This window comes from Bison bison, unplaced genomic scaffold (genome assembly GCF_000754665.1).
Source record: "Bison bison bison isolate TAMUID 2011002044 unplaced genomic scaffold, Bison_UMD1.0 scf7180017864491, whole genome shotgun sequence".
Lineage (NCBI taxonomy): Eukaryota > Metazoa > Chordata > Mammalia > Artiodactyla > Bovidae > Bison > Bison bison.
In genome coordinates, this window is record NW_011495050.1 from 20,839,793 (window position 1) to 20,845,417 (window position 5,625).

Genomic DNA, 5,625 nt, shown 5'->3' on the forward strand with positions numbered 1-5,625 from the left:
CTTAGATGTTTTGGAGATGTTTGCTTCCCAGTCTCCAGTGGAAAACACCATTTTTATCCCCTCTTAAGTAGCCCAATTTTCCAATCACGTGAATTTGCTGGAATGTTTTTGGAGGAAACCAGATTTATTGATGAGCTGCTGGGTTCTTAAAAAATGTCTTTACCCCAGATGTAGACAAAGTTAAGTGAATTCTCTGAATATAAATCATCAGAGTAAGAAGGTGAAGCTGAAGAAGGTGCATTTGTTAGACTATTGGTTCAGCCGCCTTGAACAGAGACCTACTGTTTCAATAGCTTAAACAATATGGAGGTTTACTGCTATCTTACTAATGGTCTGAAGATTGGCCACCTAGGACTCATGTGGTGGCTGCAGATGTCAGAGACCCAGGCTCCCCTTGTCTTGCTGCTTCATCGTTCTAGGGGATAGTCCTCACCTGCTTGGTCCAGATGGCCACATCCTCGGCCCAGGCAGGAGAGAGAGGCAGGGCATGCCCCTTCCCAGAAGATATGCCTGGCACTTCCACACCAGCCACAAGGAAAGCTGGGAGATGTTGTCTTTATTTTGGGCAACCAGTAAAAACAGATCATATTAAGAGGGAGAAAGAGAACAGACATTGGGGAACAACAAGTAGTCTCTCCAGCATATTCCTGGAAAATAGAGCATTTCAGAAGGTGGAGTGGGCGGGCCAGGGAGGGAGGAATCATTACTTCATCCAAGGAATGACATCTGGCTTCCAGTACCTAAGTCACCATCAGAAAGGCTGTGCTCCCTTGCTTTTCCTTTTGAGGGGGAACTCTTCCCTGTCACAGGAGCTCTTCCTCCTGGGGACTCTGGCCCAGTTACTGACCCACCCCCGATCAGCCATTGGGGTCCAAGGACCCCCTTAGGACATGACAAGGACCACAAATAAGGTTCGGCTGGGTGAATGATCAGGAGCTTGAAAGAGGAGATTGTCCTAGCAGCAAAGCTAATTAAAAGGAGAATTTTAATTTAAGGAGAATTTGTTTTCCGTGAGCGTGTCTTCAGTATGCGTGCATTCTGCCCTCTCATCATCATCACCTGCCTCACGTGTTACCAAGGCATTTGCAGCCCACCCCTCGGGGTTTTGCTTCCACCTTTAGACGCTGCACATCCTTTCCTTGGTGTCCTCCCTTTATTCCTCCAGCTGCTTAAACCATCTTCTCGAGCATTTGAACAAACCTACGTACACTCCCCTTCCCTCACTATTCTTTTTTAAACAAAGAGAATTCTGCTTTCTGTTACAAAAAACAAAAAACCCAAAGCCAGAGACAGTTCTGTCCTTTAGGTCCATGAGGCGAATGTTTTTCTACCTGTGTGGAACTTTAATTAGTTTGGGTGGGAGGTCTGTGCCAAGAAGCGACACTGTATCGTTGTTGCATTGGGCAGAGCAGATTCTTTTTCCTCTTAATACTGCTGTTTCAAACTGAATCCTGATTGCAGTTTTGATACCGACAATGTGTGTTACTAGACAATAGCTCCTAGTCCTTTCTAGGCTGGTAGCAAGACCGTGAGCTGACGGATTCCACCCACACCAGGACAGCCCTGTATGTGAAGTGCTGCATGCTTTACAGAGCATTTCATATGCATGGTCTCATGCCAGCCTCATGCTCACCCTGGCAGTAAATAAGTAACATCACCCCCATTTTGGTGATGGAAAAGAACCGAGGCTGGGAACAGTTAAGTGACCGAAAATGAGCTAAAACTGGGTCCAATCTCTCTGTGTTGCTCATGTAAGATGTTGCAGAGCTGCCTATGGTTAAAAGAGAAGGAATATCTATTTTTAACAATGTTCTTTTCTTCTTGCCACAGTTCAAGATTGTCCCAAACTTTGATTTGATAGAAGCATTTTCTACAATCCTCTAAGTCAGGCTTTGAAATTCTTTTCTGCCTCTGGTCTTGTTTTGCTTTGAGGTGAGAATGGAAGCACGGATGTTTCTTACATAATCTCTAGGCCTTATATTGTAGTTCTCTACCTGAAAATTTGTAATGCCACTTTGATTCTACTGCAAAAAGGAAAGCAACCTCTTATTTCTGCTATTTAAAAATTAGATATCTAAGATTAAAGGAACTATGTATAAACATGGCTTATCTAGAAGCTTTTTGAATATATCCTTGTCTAATGGAAATGCTGGATGTTTTTAAGCAACATTATCTCTTACGAAACAATTTGAAAAGGAGAAAAACCACACAAGGATAACAAAGACTTTTTTATTAAAAGACAGTTTTCACAAAACGTATTGCTTTCAGTTTTTAAGGCTGCTAGAAAATGGATTTTGTATTAAAAATAGCTAAGAGCATAGTCATTGTTTTGAAGATGTGTTAGGATGGGAGTAAATGTTCAGTAATTTTTTTTAACATGTATTGACATGTATCTTGATGAGCTTTTTAAAAGAAAAATCACGTTTTATAAAATCTAAGAAATTTTAAAACTGTGTCATTTATAATGTAAAATTAATGTGGTTGAAATTCACTGGTTGACTCATAGCTCCCACATTCATCTTCAGTTCTCTTTAGCTCATATGGTTTTCTTTAAAAATTAGTGATATCAGCTAAATGGGACTATTTTCCACTCCTACCCACAGAGAAAAGTGCTTTTGTGAACATGTCAGCTCTTTCCCATCATTACATGGCATCGTGGAGTGCAACAGAAGCAGGCTGGCTGTTCTCATCACCAATATTAGTACAGGTTCAGGAGCAAAATCCAAATAAGATAACCTTAAAGTTTCCATTTGTTTATTGTATGCACATACGCCACATTTTTAGTACCAAGAAGTTTTCTATCTAGACTGTACCTCTTGAGTCTTCCAACCTAGCTTCTTCATTTTGGATCTGAGGGAGCCAAGGCACAGAGAGGCTCAGCAACTCACCCAACAGCTGAGCTTAGAACCCAGGCCTGTGTGACTGCAGAGCCTTTGCTTCTGCTACAGTGCTTTACAGAGAGGATTTGCCCCAATCATTTGGCCATGCCCTTGCCACAGCCCACACCCTTGCCACTTAACAGCGCCCCCCCCCATTGGTACATGCTAATTAAGAGGCAATTTCACAAGTGTTCTGTCAAAACCCTCAAGATCTGTGAAGATGTGAAGATGGCCACCAATCTCCCCAGAAATCTTCGCAACTCTGCTCCTTGCAATCAGTTCAGGTTTCTCCAGACTAAGCAGTTCTATTGGGCTTCCCTTATAGCTCAGTTGGGAAAGGAGACCTGAGTTTGATTCCTGGGTCGGGAAGATCCCCTGGAGAAGGAAATGGCACCCCATTCCAGTATTCTTGCCTGGAGAATCTCATGGACAAAGGAGCCTGGCAGGCTACAGTCAATGGGGTTGTAAGAGTCGGACACAACTTAGTGACTAAACCACCACCACCATCCAGTTCTATCATACCTTCCTGAGATTCTCTTTCTAGTTACTATCTTCTGGACACATTCCAGTTTTATTAAGATGAAAGTATTAGTCCCTCACTCGTGTCCAACTCTTTGCAACCCCATGGACTGCAGTCCACCAGGCTCCTTTGTCCATGGAATTCTCCAGGCAAGAATACTGGAGTGGGTAGCCATTCCCTTCTCCAGGGGATCTTCCCGACCCAGGGGTTGAACCCAGGTTTCCTGCATTGCAGGCAGATTATTTACTGTCTGAACCACCAGGGAAGCCCCTTATTAAGGTGGAATCCACCCAAAATGGGACTCCTCCAACTTGTTCCTCCTCGTGTTTCCAGCGTCCATGAATCCCACTGCCGTCATCCCTGTGTCCCCGTCCTTAAAATGCAGTGGCTTTGCCTCTCCTCCTTCCCTCCCAACCCCCAACATCCAAGCAATTTCTCCCCGTCCTGGATTCTGGCTCTGCAGTCCCTGTGTAGCTTTGGGTTCATGATTTACATCTTTGGCCTCCATTTCTCTACTATAAAATGAAGATGTTGAACATGACAGGCTCTAAAGAGATGCCTCCCTTTCTTATCTGCTGTGTGTCTCTCTCCCCACTCCAATCTGCTTAACAGACTGCTCCAAAGAAATCTTCCTAAAATACTAATCTTTTCTTTTTTTCCTGCAAAATCCTTCAGTTGCCCCCTCCTTTCACATAAATCCCAATCTCCTGAGCCTGGCACAGAGGGAACATTGCAGATTGGTACCCAGCTCCTCCCTTAGCGCGCTGTGCTCTTCACGAGCCCACACTCAAGCTAAACTCAGCTACTCCCCTTTCGTCAAACTTGTACCAGCTCCCACCTCTTTGCTCCCGCAGCAGCAAATGCTTTCTACCTAGTGCTGTGGGTGGGACACGTGCCACATCTTTGTAAGCTCCTCGCAAGCAGGGGCCACCCCTTCCTCATCCTCATCTCCCACACAACTCCTTGTGCTTAGTCGGCAGTCAGGAAGCGCCTACTAAGTTCTTGAGTAAATTTATTCAGCCCGGAGTTGCTCTAAAAATTTTTGGCCTTCGCATCGTCTTCTTGACTCATACTGGGCTTCCAGTCAAATAAAATCCTTAAGCCTTTAAAAAATACAATCATTAATTAAGCTAGTTTTCTCCCATTCTTCCATTTTACCCATTTTCAGACTGATAATTCAGAGCCTCATGTGTTAAAGTTTAATTTTCATCCATTATTCTTTTCTGCACAAATCTTTTTGATTCTTGATTCCTTTGTGTACTTTATTGGCTTCCCATTGTGTTATCCACAGGTGTGATGGGTATGCTGACTGTTTCATTGCAGTTGTTGATACAAATGTTGGACGGGATGAAGACCAGTAGGTTGCCAGCTTGGCACCTCATTCTCTAGCATGACAGTGATATCTTATCTCACTGTCTTTGGATATGGTTATTAAATCTCTATATATAAGTATGATTATATTTGGTTGTAATACATCATGCACATAGACACTGAAGAACAGTCTGTGCTTTCATTTGATTCGTTTTTTGACAACCAGGTGAAGGCAGTGTGCTAGGCTTTGTAATATATAATATAAAGAGATGATTAGGATTTGGCCCTTTGTCCTCTTTGAGCTTCATAGAGCAAATAAAACTCATGCAGAAACCAATGCAGTACAAGATAGAGTGTAAGGCCCAACACAAGAGATAAAAGGCTTTGGGGTCAAAAGATGCACAGGCATGTTCCTGGCTGAGAAATGAGTAGGATTGTCTTAAATGGAGATGAGGAGATTAAGGCATGGCTTGTTGTTCAGTTGCTCAGTCATATCTGACTCTTTTCGACCCCACGAACTGCAGCACGCCAGGCTTCTCTGTCCTTCACCATCCCCTGGAGTTTGCTCAGATTCATGTCCATTGAGTCAATGACGCTATCTAACCATTTTATCCTCTGCTGCCACCTTCTTTTGCCTTCAGTCTTTCCCAGCTTCAGGGTCTTTTCCGGTGAGTCTGGCAACCCACTCCAGTACTCTTGCCTGGAAAATCCATGGACGGAGGAGCCTGGTAGGCTGCAGTCCATGGGGTCGCTAAGAGTCAGACACGACTGAGTGACTTCACTTTCCTTTTTCACTTTCATGCATTGGAGAAGGAAATGGCAACCCACTCCAGTATTCTTGCCTGGAGAATCCCAGGGATGGGAGAGCCTGGTGGGCTGCCATCTATGGGGTCACACAGAGTCAGACACGACTCT